Here is a 13,411-nt window from a genome sequence, read left to right as displayed (position 1 = left end):
GGGTCAGAAAAAATATATATAATTATATAGATGCATAATTTCTCTTTAGCAGTCTCTTTTCCAGTGGATTTTTAGGAAAGGATGGACACACTCTAACACTGCTTGAAAGACAATCTGTCTATACGTGAACCTCTGGTCCATCTGTGTTTCCAGGTATGTAAGTTGTTCGTCTTATTCTCAGCTGCCCCTGTCAACTGTGGGAAACCAAGATGGAGTTAAAGGCTCCTGGCTTCAGCCCGGTCCAGCCCTGGTTATTGCAAATTTGGGGGATGAAGCAGTCAATGGAAGATATCTCTCTCTCTCTCTCTCTCTCTCTCTCTCTCTCTGTCTTTCAAAGAAATAAATTAATCAAAAAAAAAAAAAAAAGGTGTAGGTTTGGGTGCCAGCGTTCTGACACACAGCACGGTAAGTCTCCCTTATAATGCTGTAGGCTTGAGTCCCGCTGCTCCACTTTCAATCCAGCTCTCTGCTAATGCGCCTGGGGAAGCAGCGGAAGAAGGTTCAAGTACTTGGGCCCCCACCAACCACATGGGAGACCTAGGTGAAGCTCTTGGCTCCTAGCTTTGCACTGGCCAAGCTCCAGTCATTGTAGCCATTTGGGTAGTGAATCAGCAGATGGAAGATCTCTCTCTCTCTAAAGGCAGAGAGAGAGAGAGAGGGAGAGAGGGAGAGCCGCAACAGCCAGGACTGGGTCAGGCCAAAACCAGAAGCCAGAAACTCGGTCCAGATCTCCACGTAGGTGGCAGAGCCATCACAGCATCACGGCAGCCTCTCAGGGTGCACATTAAAAGAAAATCTCTCTAGAAATGCAGTTGGCAAAATACACGGGCCAGGCCGTCGGCCCCCAGGTTAAGACGTCCCCCCAGGTCCAGTATCGGAGTTCATGGGCTCATGCCCCGCTTCCGGCTCCAGACTGCACCTTCCTGCTCAAGCAGTTGGGTCCCAGCCACCACGTGGGAGCTCCACGCTGCCTTCCTGGCTTCTGGCTCCAGCCTGGCACAGCCCCAGCCATTGTGGGCACGCAGGGAGTGAATCAGAGTGAATCAGCAGATGTGCACTCTCGCTCACTCTCTTTCTCTCAAATAAATAAAACTGTTTTACGGGCTGGTATTGGGGCACCACTTGCGATGCCGGCAGCCCATATCAGAGCACCTGTTCAAGTCCCGGCTACTCCACTTCCGATCCTGCTCCCTGCTCATGTGCCTGGGAAAGCAGCGGTAAATGGCCCCTGCACCCATGTGGGAGACCTGGATGGCTGGAGCTCCAGGCTCCTGGCTGCTGCAGCCATTTAGGGAGTGAAGCAGCAGATGGAAATCTCTCTGTGTCTCTCCTTCTTTCTCTCTGTCACTTTGCCTTTCAAATAAATAGACCTTTACCAGAGAGAGAGGGATACATCAAGGCCCCCTCAGAGGCCTGGGAAACAGGGCAGGGCACCCTCCTGAGAGGAGGCCGGGCCAGCAGGAGCAGCTCCCCCACCCCACCATCCTCCTGCGTCTCCATGACACCTGGGATGTGCTGGCATCACAACATCCAACAAATGTGAGCTCCCTGAGGGCAGGATTCCACAGCTCTGAATTCCCAGCACCAGCAGAGTACACAGACATGCATACGCACACACACAGACATATACACACATAACATACACAAGTGCATATGCATACATATATACAGGCATATATAATGTACACACATGAATACATATACATGTGTGCAGGCATATATAGATATGCATACATATATACAGAGTCGCACATACACACATGTATATGCATACACACATGAACGCATATGCAGAGACACATGTAACATGTACACATGCAGATACATGCATGTGTGTGTACATATAGAGACACAGACATACACACATGCATATACAAATATACAGAGACACACATAACATGCACAAACGCATATATGTGCACATGCATACAAATATACATACACATACACAGACTCATATACCATACACACATGCACATACATACACAGGTGAATACATATATACACACACAAAGTGGCACACATACATAACATACATACATGCATATACATATACACGTGCATGCATATATACACAGAGACATATGCAAACACACATACACACATATAAATATGCACATGTATACATATATTCACACAGAGAAATGCACATACACACGCATATATGTGCACGTGCATACATGTATACACACATGTAACATATACACGTGCATATATGTGTGCATACAAAGACACACATAACATACACACATGCGTAGACATATGCACATGCGTACAGATATATAAACACAGACATACACACACACACACACACACACAAAGCACATGAATCAACAGATGTCAGCCGAACAAATGAACACCCAAACAGTAAGCGCCACACTTTGATGATGCTCACTTCTTGTTCTACACAATTCTGACTTCAGAGGCCTCCTCCGGCCATTGTGACAGATGAGTAACTCGAGATACCAAGCTGATGACCACATCAAGACTCTATGTCGGGCAACACCAATGAAAGAACACGGCTGGAACCAAGCCACCGCCGGCTGGGTGTGTCTCGGCTCCACTCCCTCCGCCCTAACCCAGGGCTGCAAACACAGTCCCACATTTCCTGCGACAAGAAAGCCCCGCTCCTTTGGCAGCAGGAAATTAAAGAACCAAAGTACCTGGGCACAGGTAGGCTACCTTCCACTCTTTATGGAGCTTGTAAAAAAAACAAGTAAATTGAGCCGATGGCACCGGAAAATAACATTTCATGGAACAATGAATTTCAGACAGTGAGCTAGTGCCTCGTGGGAAGGCCTCGGAGTCTATGGCAACTGCCACTGAGCCACGCTGGCCAGGCCACGGAGCAAGCAGAGCCACTGCCATTCCCCTGGCAGCTCTGCCTTGAGAGAGGGCAGAAGCAATCCCCATACCCTGCTCCAGTTCTAATGCAGAGGGAGATACCAGACTCTGTCGTCAGAGGCAGCCTCTGACAGTTCTTCTAAGATCTACCTGCAGTGCACCTTCCTGGACGCAGGCCCACGGCGAGAACACACCCCTGACAGCATCAGTCTCACCAATCCTTCCCGATGTCCACAACCCAAACGGGCCATAAAGCCAAAACTCCTGTCCAAGAGTCTCCAGAAACACAATTTCAAATCACCATCATTTCAGAGGCAACCGTGGGCTCTGCTCTGGGGAGGTCCTGTTTCCATCTGCACAGGACAAGGTCACCCAGAGCAAGCGGCTGTTTCAGTTACTTGCAAGGCGCTGCCCCTGGATGGAAAAACCAAAGTCAAGTTGGAGCAATTTTCCCCAAAGGCCACCTGCCTGGTTTCAATCCTGGGTTTTCCAAGTATGAATTCCAAGGAACCACGCTTAAGAGCAAAGGTTTCCTCTAAATAAAAACCCGAGTGGGGTACTTAATGGATTCATCCTGCCAAATAGAGGTAGGTGACAGCCAAATGCGAGAGACTGGGGACAATGGCAGGGGGCCTGGGAGGGAAAACCAGATGACCTCTCCGGTAAGCAGTGCCAGAAAGGGGGGGTGGGGGTGGGGAAGGGAGGCAGAAAGAGGGAGAGGAGAGAAGCTGCACAGAGCTAGAAGCCCTGGGAAACAGTGCATATGGGATGTGTCCGCTGCACAAGGGACCCAGCCACCACATGGATGGCGAGGGGGGAGCCTACTCAGAGTCCAGAGCAGGCTGGAGGTCGGGGAAGCAATCAAACACCGTGACAGATGGAGATAAGGGTGTCCCTAAGACACCTGAAACCCTGGACTGCCAGGAGGTGGCCGCGACAGACCAGGAACAGGAGGAGCAAGGTCCCAAGGCCGGCAAGGCTGGCTGCCACAGCTTGGGGGGTCTCAGGGGAGCTCCTGGGGGACACAGGGGGAGCAGGACTGTGGCTGCACGTGGAAGACGAGAAATCCTGAGCAAACGGCGGTCCTTCCCTGTGCACATGCAAGGCACCTCAACACCCCTGGCTGTTTCTGATCTCTTGAGAGCCGGGAGGGGAGGGGACAGCACGGTCACCACGCCCAAGGGAGACCGGCTGATTTTTCCCACAGTCCCGCTGTGGACAGGACCAGACAGGCTCGTGCAAGGGAAATGCTCTTCTGAACCGAGCTGAGCTGAGCTGAGAAGACATAAGGGGTCCATCGGCCACGCAGGGCCCCTGAGTGCACATGGTGGGTAGGGGGGCGCATGTCGACAGGAAAGAGAGTGCCTAATGTTAGAAAGCCAGCAAGCATGCACGGGTGAGACAATGCCAAGAAGTACGACCCTGCAGAACTATCGCAAGGTGCAGACAAGCCCAGGAAGGAAGCGAGATTTACCCCAGGGATGTACCCAGCGGAATCCCGCTGTGAAGACCCCACAATGAGGAGAAACCCCAGGAGAGGGTGACCTGCAGAAATACCTCTGGCTGTGGACAAGCTAACCCTTCCTAGACCGGGCCAGGGCCGGTGTGGACATTTGCATCGGGGATTTCGGTTCCAAGCCGTAACCCTGCCAAGTTCTCCTCTTGTGCAGAAATGGACCCTCCCCCACCCCACCCCCACACACAGCCCCAGCCAAGTCATCAGCCCTGAGAACCCCCTTCCTCCCTCCCCTCCCCGCCCGCAGAGAGTTCTTCAGAGTCTCCAATGAAAATGGCAGGAAAACCAATTAAAAAATCCATTATTACTGTGCAAAAGCAATGAAGTCACAGACACATATATATGGCAAAGCAGCAAAAGGGCTTAGAGAGGTGGCTCGGAGGCAGCAGCTAGGTGGACACGACAGCAAACTTGCAGAATAAGAGCCCACGGACGCGAGAGGCGACGCAGGGGCAGAGGGCGTTATATGTGTGCAAGCGATGCTGGTGTGTGTGATCACTGCTTATGTAACAAAGGGGAGTGGAGCTGACGGCACCCCAGGAAATAGTGAGGCTGATGCTACAGCTGCCAGAGCCACTGGCTCAGAACTCACGACCCCAGGTGTTCCGGGGGCACGCAGGGGTCTCGTCTACAGGAACATCAGCCCTCCCGTGGACGTGCATGCACCCCAAGGCTGATAACCCACACAAGAAAGCCTCCTCTGTCTTCCTGTGATTTTTTTTTTCCTGGCACATCCGCTTGCTGTTCTGTCTTTATTTGAGCTGACATGATTACAACACCGCTCCGAAAACAAAAGGGTGCTGCCTCCAGCACAGCCCTCCCATGTGAAGTATTTATTTATGTCTGTTGTCTCTGAACTAGGGGCCCACTGGGGGCTGGGTGCCCAGCCTGACTCATCCCAGGCTGGCCACTTTGTAAACACCCAATGCGAGCTTTGCTGAATTGCACCAAATGGCCAAATCACCCTGGAGAAGCCAAGACTTCTTAGAAACCCAAGTTTTCTTAAAATGCATTCCTGCTGTAACCAATGCAAAATAATATTCTAGAAACATAAAAGCATCGTCCAGAGACACGCTCCAGCCTTTGGATACGTCATGCAACAGAAAAAAAAATGTCTATAACTAAACCTGATTCATCTAGCAATTGAAGAAAAAAAAAATCTTAGATCCAGTCCTTTGTTAATGAAATACAAAAGCAGCCTAGATTTCAAGGACGGAAAAACTGCACACACTGGTCATCCTTCTACAACATATCTGGAAACCACAAAATGTCAATTCTGACCTCTCCTTTGAAATGGCTCCCCTGACACACTGTATCTGGCATAACACTAACATAACAGCAACAAGACTATTTACAACGGCTACAGTTTAACAAAGACTGGAATTTTTTTTTTTTTACCTTCCTGGGTGGCAGAACAAAAGCAGCAAGTGTGAGTACAGTTGCCCGAGCAGCTGGCACACTGGCCTCCATACGCACACGAGGGGAACAGCTGGGGGCAGCAGGATGCTTCTAAACCCACTGCTCTGCAGTCCAAAATAACACTGCCTGTTCATCTTCCTGCCCCACAATGGAAAGCGACAGCCCAGCGCAGGGCTGGCGTAAGCTAGGCAGCTGCTGCTTTCTTCCCAGTGGGACCGCAACAAGTGGCTACAAATGGAGCAAAGCGCAAGAAAGGCCAGGATCTCACTCCTAAGGCTTTCCACGCTGCCGATTGGTTACACCCTCGGCTCTTCTTCCCCGAGAGGCAGACAGCTGCAGTTGGCTTCCACGGGCAAAGTCTAAATAAGGACAGCTCCTCTCGGGACACCCGGCCCCAGGCTTCTGAGATAGAACTCTGCTCTGAACTATGCCATCATCGAGTGGCATTTCACATCACAAGGCTTCTCATGTTTGAGCCGTAACTCACTATTTGAAAGACAAAAGCAAAAAGTCCAAGAAGTATAACACAGCGGACAAGGAGCCAGGGTATTATAAGGGAACTAGTTCTCCACTTACATATACTCCACTGAAATGCTTCCCCGAGTTGGAACATACTTGACACTACACTAGTTCTTTATTCTCCCTGCCCCTTATCCTGACACCCCGCAGGCTGGGCGAACAACTTCCAGGTCGCACACGGCTTACCATATTTGAGCAGTTATTTTTGAAACACTCTATCTCCATATTGCCAGCAGTGGCTCCCTCTACACAGGTTGTCAAAAAATATCCCATCATTGTCCAAGGAAATGGTTCCTCTTCCCAAGCTGGGGCCAGCACGATTTTTTTCTTTAGCGTTCTAGGTGATTTGTGAAAGGGGGAAAAAAATGGAAGAAGGGGAATACTTTCTTCCTTTTCTCCAGCTGACGTGGTTTTGTGTGTGTGTGTGTGCGCGCGTGCACTGGCATTGTGGCACAGTGGGTTAAGCTGCTGCCTACAACGCTGGCATCCCATATGAGTGCAGATTCAAGTCCTTGCTGCTCCACTTTCAATCCGGCTTCTTGCTAATGCTCCTGGGAAAGCAATGGAAGATGGCCCAAGTGTTTAGGTCCCTGTCACCCATGTGGGAAACCTGGCAGGAGTTCCAGGCTCCTGCCTTGGCTGGCCGTTGCAGCCATCTGGGGAGTGAACCAGCAGATAAAAGATTTCTCCTCCCTACCCCTCCCTCCACCCCGTAACTCTAGCTTTCAAATAAAAAAAAAAAATCTTTCAAAAAGATCAAAAAAACAAAATTCAAAGGGAACAGACACAGCTGGAGAGACCCCTACAGTCCCGGAGGCCCTCGTAAGCCCCTTTGGCAAATGGACAAAGCTCCTCCCAACCTTTTCCTACCCCCAACTTGCTGACAAGGCAGAGGAGTTGCCAACCACGGCGCGTCACAGTGTGGACCAGGAAGACTGCGTCCAAGGCAGGGGAGACAGAGACAGAGACGGGGCTCTTCCATCTGCTGGTACACTTCCCAAATGCCCACAATAGCCGGGGCTGGGCCACGCTGGAGCCAGGAAGTCCATCGGGGTCTCCCACATGGGTGGCAGGGAGCCCAGTACTTGGACCATGGCGTGCTGCAGGAAGCTGATCAGAGGTAGACGTGGGACTCGATCCCAAGCACTCCGATATAGGATGCGGGTGTCCCAAGCAGTAGCTTACCCCAGGCCTGCCCCTGTGCTGATTTATATGGATGGGTTACCTAACTCAACCCTTACGGCCTGAAACCAGGAGGCACTGTTGTTGTTCCTGTTTGAGAAGAGGAAAGCAAAGCTCAAGTGCATGTCCGAAGTTACAGAGCCATCCCTGGTGGCGGCAGTGTTGCAAGCCAGCCTCCCCATGGCTCCGTAACTTCAGGTACACACTTGAGCTTTGATTTGGGCTGTACCTTCAGATTGCCAAGTCTCGCCCTGAATCACCACACCTGGCTATCCCCTGGACTGGCAGGGCCCTAGAACATTCCAAGTCCCTCACTCGCATTCCAGGGTTTCAACATCTTTTTTTTTTTTTTAAAGCAATACACCATAGTGTCATCAAGACACACCCAGCTCTTACATTATAACCTGGACACGGATCCAACAGTATTCTTAGGACCTGAACACGAAATCTAGGTTTTGTTTCACTTAATGTTAAGCACAGATTCGGGGCACACAGCTTCAACAGGGTAGGCACTGCAGCTCCCGGCCACAGCGGAAGCAAACAGGAGCTCCAGGCTGGGCAAGAGCCCTGACTCCAGACCCAGCGCCACCCCGAAAGGCACAAAGCTCAGGACAGCTATGGGTGAGGCTGTTTGCAACTTCTATAGAACTCTCCGGGGCTTTGGAAGCGACTCATAGACCATGCAGGAAGCTCTCAATGGACACCAGCAACCGGCGTGGCTGGGTTGACACAAGTCGATCAAACCCGAATGCTCGTCGGGAAAGCAGAAAAACACCCTCCTGGGAGGAGGCCGTGCGGTTGAAGAGAGCACTGGTCGTGAGTCTCAGACAAGCCAGGCACAAGGCAGGCCCTGGTCTCCCTGGGCCACAGGAGAGCTCAGTACCAGGAAGCTGCAACGCACGGATGACAGGGGTCTCTGGGCTTCTCTTCCGTCGCACTCTTCCCTCGCGAGCGGCCCGGATCCTGGGGACCCTCTGTGCCCGCCAAAGGCGCAGCAGCCACCACGCAAGGGCCAGGTTCCGCGTCCAGTCTCCACCACCTGGGCGCGCGCTGGGCGGCTAGGAAGACACGGAACGCCCCCGGCGGGCCTCGCCCCTTCGGAGGGAACGCCCAATCGCAACCAACCGCCTGACTCCAGCCAAAAAGAGCGCTCGAACCCCGCACCTGACCCGGACTGCGGCCCAGCCCGGCCCGGCCCAGAGCACTCCGCCCCCCCCAACCCCACCCCACCGCCCCTCGCCCCGGAACACAATCTCCCGGCGCCCGCACGCGCCCGGCCCGCCGGGTGAGCCGGGGCGCGCGGCCTTGGGACCCCTAGGAGGCGCGCGGGAGCCGCCGCCGCCGCCCTCGCCCTCCCCCGGGGCCGAGCAGCCGGGAAACCCGCCGTGGAGGCCGGGCCGCCGCCGTCCCCGCCCTCGCTCCGCGCGCGTAACGGGCCGCGGCGCGGAACTTCCCGAAACTCCGCCGAGGGGAGCCCTGCCGCCGGCCCGTGCCTCCCGGAGGCGCGCGCCCGGGACGGAAGTGGGGCCGCGCCGCGTCTTTGTTACGGCCCCGGGCTCTGCCGCTCCCTGGCCGGCGCGGGGCTCCCCTTGGGTTCCCTCTTCCACCGCCCCCGCAGGACTGCTGGGGGGCAGGGGAGGAGATCCCAGGACCACCGACCCCAGCTCGGGCGCCCTGGAGAGCAGCGCGCAGCAAAGCGCCCCCAGTCCCGCGCTGTGCGTCCCCAACCCCGGGCCACGGCGCTCAGCGACCGTCCTCACCTTCCCGAGCTGTCCCCCGCACCTCTGGGCAGCAGAAAGCCCAACGCGTCCCGCACGAGGGCCGTCCCGCACTCCGACTGCTCAGCGGCGCCGCCCAGCCTTTGAGCCGCGGCGCGGGGACCGGGTCCCGGACGGATTCGCTGAGCTCCTCACCTGGAGGAGGCTCCCGCCGGTGCCCTCCCCTCGGCCGGCCCGCGCGGCGCTCGGGGACACGTGCGCCCTCTGCCGGGCCCCCGCGCCCGCGCGCCCCCGGGGACGAGGCGAGCCGGCGGGGCAGAACGCGCGGATCGCACGCAGCGCGACGCCGTAACCTGCACCGCGGCTCATCCCTTCCCGGAGCAGGGGGACCGCGTTGCCCGGCGCTCCCGGGGTCGCGCAGCTGGGGCGGGCTGTGGCCTGTCACGCCCTCAAGCTCCCAGAGCCGGGAACAGGGACCGGGGGTCGCGCTCCCTACCCCGGGGAGCGGCGGGGTCCGGCTGACTCGCTCTTTGGTCGCCGCAAGTAGCTTCCAGAAAGCTTCCCCCCCAACCTAGCGTCCCCGGATCCCCAGCGACAACTCTGCCCGAGGCACCAGGTGGACGAGAGGGGAACCTGCGCGCGGGGACACCCGACCGCACTCACCCTCCCGCGGCGCGCTTAGCCGGCCACCTTCTCCCACCTGCCGGCCGCGCCGCCCGCACAAAGTTGCTCGCGGCAGCGCAGGGAGGGCCCGGGACGCACCCTCGCGCGGGATCCCCGGCTCCAGCCGGCTCGCGAGGAGGCGTAGGGAGAGTCGGCGCGGCGCCCTGTCCTGCCCCGGGCGGAGCTGGCCGCGAGCTGGCCGGGCAGGGCTGCCCCGGCGCCTGCTTCTCCGAGAGCCGGCGGGCGCGCGAGTCCCGGCGCGGCGCGCGGGCGCCGGGTATTCACCGAAGGGGCCCCGGGTGTCCGCAGCCGGGCGCTCTGAGTGGCTCGGACGCCGAGCCAGGCCGGCGGGGCCGGCACGACCCAACCCCCTCGGCGCGCTCCCGTCCGGGCCCGGCCCTAGGACGCGCGCCCGCGCGCTCGCCCGCGTTCGGCAGCTCCGGGGCTCCCCAGGCCCCGGCGGCGCGCTCGGCCCCCGCAGGCGGGAAGGGAGCCGCTGACCACGGGGACAGGGGCAGGCGTGCCGCGTTGCCAGCCGTTACACACGTGGCAGGCGGGAGTGAACCTGGTGGCTGTGGCGCTCCGGCCACTGGCCAAAGGGACGGTCCTCGCTGGGGCGCTCATAGCCGGGGTGGTCGTCGCCAGGAGGCTCAGTCAGAAGCCCCCTGGAACACCTGATCACCACCTGCGCAGTTTCTGACTGTGGGAGTGGGCAGGTGGGGTCCCCCCCGCCCCGCATGTCTGTGTCCCAGGTGATGGTCGCCTGGAGGCCATGGGTTCAGATTTGCAAAAGTTCTTGGCTTTTTCTGTTTCTGCCCAGTGTTGGCCTCTCATGGCCTTCCGACCCCTGCTTCTTTGCCTCTGAGACGCCACTGTGTCATTTTTCCTCCCGAATGTGCGCCAAGCCTAGGTAGACCAGCCCCCACCAGAAAGAAGAAGTCTGTATTCCTTTGCTGGAACTGCCACTCAACAAAAACAAACCAGAAAGTGATTTTTTTCCCCAGCTCTGGAGGCTGGAGGTATAAGATCCAGGTGTGGGCAGGGCTGGTTTCCTGAGGTCTCAGACTCCTGGGCTTGCAGGTGGGCAAAGCTGTGTCCTCAGGGGGTCTTCCCTCTTCCAGTGTCTGTGCCCTGATCCCTCATTTAGGGACACCATGTGACCTCACTGAAACTTGATCGTCCCTTTGGAGACCCTCCGCCCCCATGCAGGCCTGTTCTGGGATATTGGGGTTCATTAGGGCTTCAACACGTGGGTTTGGAGCATGGGGATGGCAGAATCCTGCTGTAACTGTGGTCTCCACTCCCCCTAAGACATTTGTACAGAAAGGGAGCTTCTGTCTCCCCAGTGCCCGTCCCATCCTTGCCCTCTAATAAGCCCACCTATGGATACACCCAGGCGCAGCAAAGTGGCTCCAGGCTGGAAAGCTGGGACACCCAGGAAAGAAACAGCCACTCCATCCTCGACTCGGGCCTTCTGGAACAGACACAGCAGTGCAGTGTGTGGAACGAGGCTGGGAGACCTCGGAGGAAGACGGGGCCCTGCCAGAGAGCCATTTCAGCACCAGATGTCCAGAGTCCGCCTTCCATCCCCCCTGCTGTGTGACCCTGCATCCCTTGAAGCAATGCGCTAAAGACCCCATTCCTGAAATCCATGAGAGTGCCAGTGCCTTGACAGCCAGGACAAGAGCTCAGCCCACGCCGATCAGAGGCATCCCAAAGCCCCACGTTCAGCAGAATCCTCATCGCCCTTAGTCTGAGGCCTCATCCTCCATCCTCTGCTGGCCCCACCGCAAACTCAGCTTTGTGACTTCATCCAGCCCTTGGCACCTGCTCACACCAGGAGCCCAGCTCTCTCCCTCTGCACTCTAGATGCAGGTGCAGGGTGGCCATGAGCCCTCCAAACTCAGTGCATCTGGACTGAGGTCAATCCCCAGACCCTGCTCTCGGAGGTCCCCCTCTGAGGGCATGGCACCCACCCCCGCCACCAAGATCCTCCATCCCACCCTTGTAGCTCACCACCGTCAGTCCATCGGCTACGCATCCTCCATGCCCCTCGGCAAAGGCCCCTGCATTCCCCCACTCCCCATGGCCTCGGTCCAGGCCATCTGGGCTAGCTACTTCTCCTCTAGTTTTTGACATTCGCCTTTCCATCAGACCCCTGCCCCAGCCTGGCTTCTCTGCCACACACACACACACACACACACACACACACACACATACCGCCATTGACCACAGATGCAGAGACCACTTGCGCTTGGTGCAAGTTCACGTTCAAGAAGCCTACAGCTCATGCTGTCAAAATAAGAACACTCCCAACTTGCTTGGCCTCGAGAGAAGGTGTCGCTTCCCTTCCAGCTTCCTTGAGGAGTTCCAGGAAACCCACCCGCCCTTTCTGATTTAGGGGCCCCTTCCCAGCTCCCATAGCACCCTACGTGAGTCTCATTCAAAGACCTTAATCACTTTGCGGGGTCTCCGGTAAACTGTGAGCTGGGGGCAAGGACTCTTATCCATCTTGGTTCACTGGAGTGGATTTGATGCTCCAAGAATAATTTTATGCGTATGCGTAGTGCTTTAAGGAACAAGTGGATTCTTAAGAATTCCATCCGGGCCATTGCAGCCATCTGGGGAGTGAACCAGCAGGTGGAACACCTGTCTCTTTGTCTCTTCCTGTCTCTCTCTCTCTCTCTCTCTCTCTCTTTTTGTCTCTCCCTCCCTCTCTCTCTGTAACTGCCTTTCAAGTAAATAAAAAAATCTTTAAAGGGAAAAGCACTGGTGTTGTGCTCCTCAGAACACAGGGATTCACAGACACTGGAAAAGGGTGCAGTTAGCAACAACTCCTGCAGAGAGATGCTCAGATCCAGCCTTTTAATCAGAGAATTGGTAGAGTGACCTCAAAAACACAGTGCCCGAAAAAGGCTTATATGAACTGGAGATGAGTACAAACGGGCAAGGCAGGCGTGGGGAGTCCCATTGGTTGGAGTTTGTTCAGGGAGATGAGAAGAGAGGGGATGAGTGACGCTGGAAACGGGAGGGGGGCCAGGTTTGCTGCCAGGCCGAGGTGGGATTCCGAGTTTCCCAAACATGAGAGGCAGTGACGTGGGATGGGTCCAATCCAGTTTCCATCATGAACGCCCCCAGTATGTCAGTAATCCAGCGCTTCCTGAAAGAGGAGTACCACTTTCTCTGCGTTCTGGCCCCAGACACAGAGGCCCAGAGCCGTCCCGATGGCTCCCAGCCATGTGTTCTGTTGAAAGGCTGAGCTAAGGTCTGATAGTGCAGAAGTCTGTGAGGCCCATGGACAGAGCAGACACGAGATAGGATTATGTAACCAAGGACCCAAACAAGCAGCCCTCAGAAAATTAGATCCTGGGCAGCCACACCAAGTATTCCCAGCCGTATTAAGTGCCCTCCACTGAGGAGCCGGAGCCGGGATGAGCCAGCCCACAAGTATTCAGAAGGCAATGTTCTCACTCCCTACAGTTTAGCGTCTGTCAAAGGTTACCATGTAAATACAGGATACATAATATCACCACTTTTTTTTTCATTGCTT

The 13,411-nt window shown here is 55.9% G+C and overlaps 1 protein-coding gene across 12 annotated transcripts in view; it reads right to left on the bottom strand.

The window, feature by feature from the left end:
* SVIL (supervillin) overlaps positions 1–10,117 on the bottom strand; it is a 204,028-nt gene extending 193,911 nt beyond the window's left edge. For 4 of the 12 annotated variants that reach the window (XM_089311864.1, XM_089311870.1, XM_089311869.1 and 1 more), the window contains exon 1: positions 9,862–10,036. The gene's annotated coding sequence lies outside the window, so the exon portion shown is untranslated. Of the gene's footprint in view, positions 1–5,758; positions 6,006–9,240; positions 9,446–9,861 lie in introns of those variants that run through there. The other 8 variants (XM_089311865.1, XM_051821617.3, XM_051821614.3 and 5 more) reach the window with 6 other exon arrangements.
* Between the last annotated feature and the right edge of the window lie 3,294 nt (positions 10,118–13,411).

This window comes from Oryctolagus cuniculus, chromosome 13 (genome assembly GCF_051225735.1).
Source record: "Oryctolagus cuniculus isolate XC-2025 breed Fujian yellow rabbit chromosome 13, ASM5122573v1, whole genome shotgun sequence".
NCBI classification, from domain to species: domain Eukaryota; kingdom Metazoa; phylum Chordata; class Mammalia; order Lagomorpha; family Leporidae; genus Oryctolagus; species Oryctolagus cuniculus.
The sequence above is the reverse complement of the archived record's forward strand: the minus strand, read 5'-3'. Positions and strand labels throughout refer to the sequence as shown.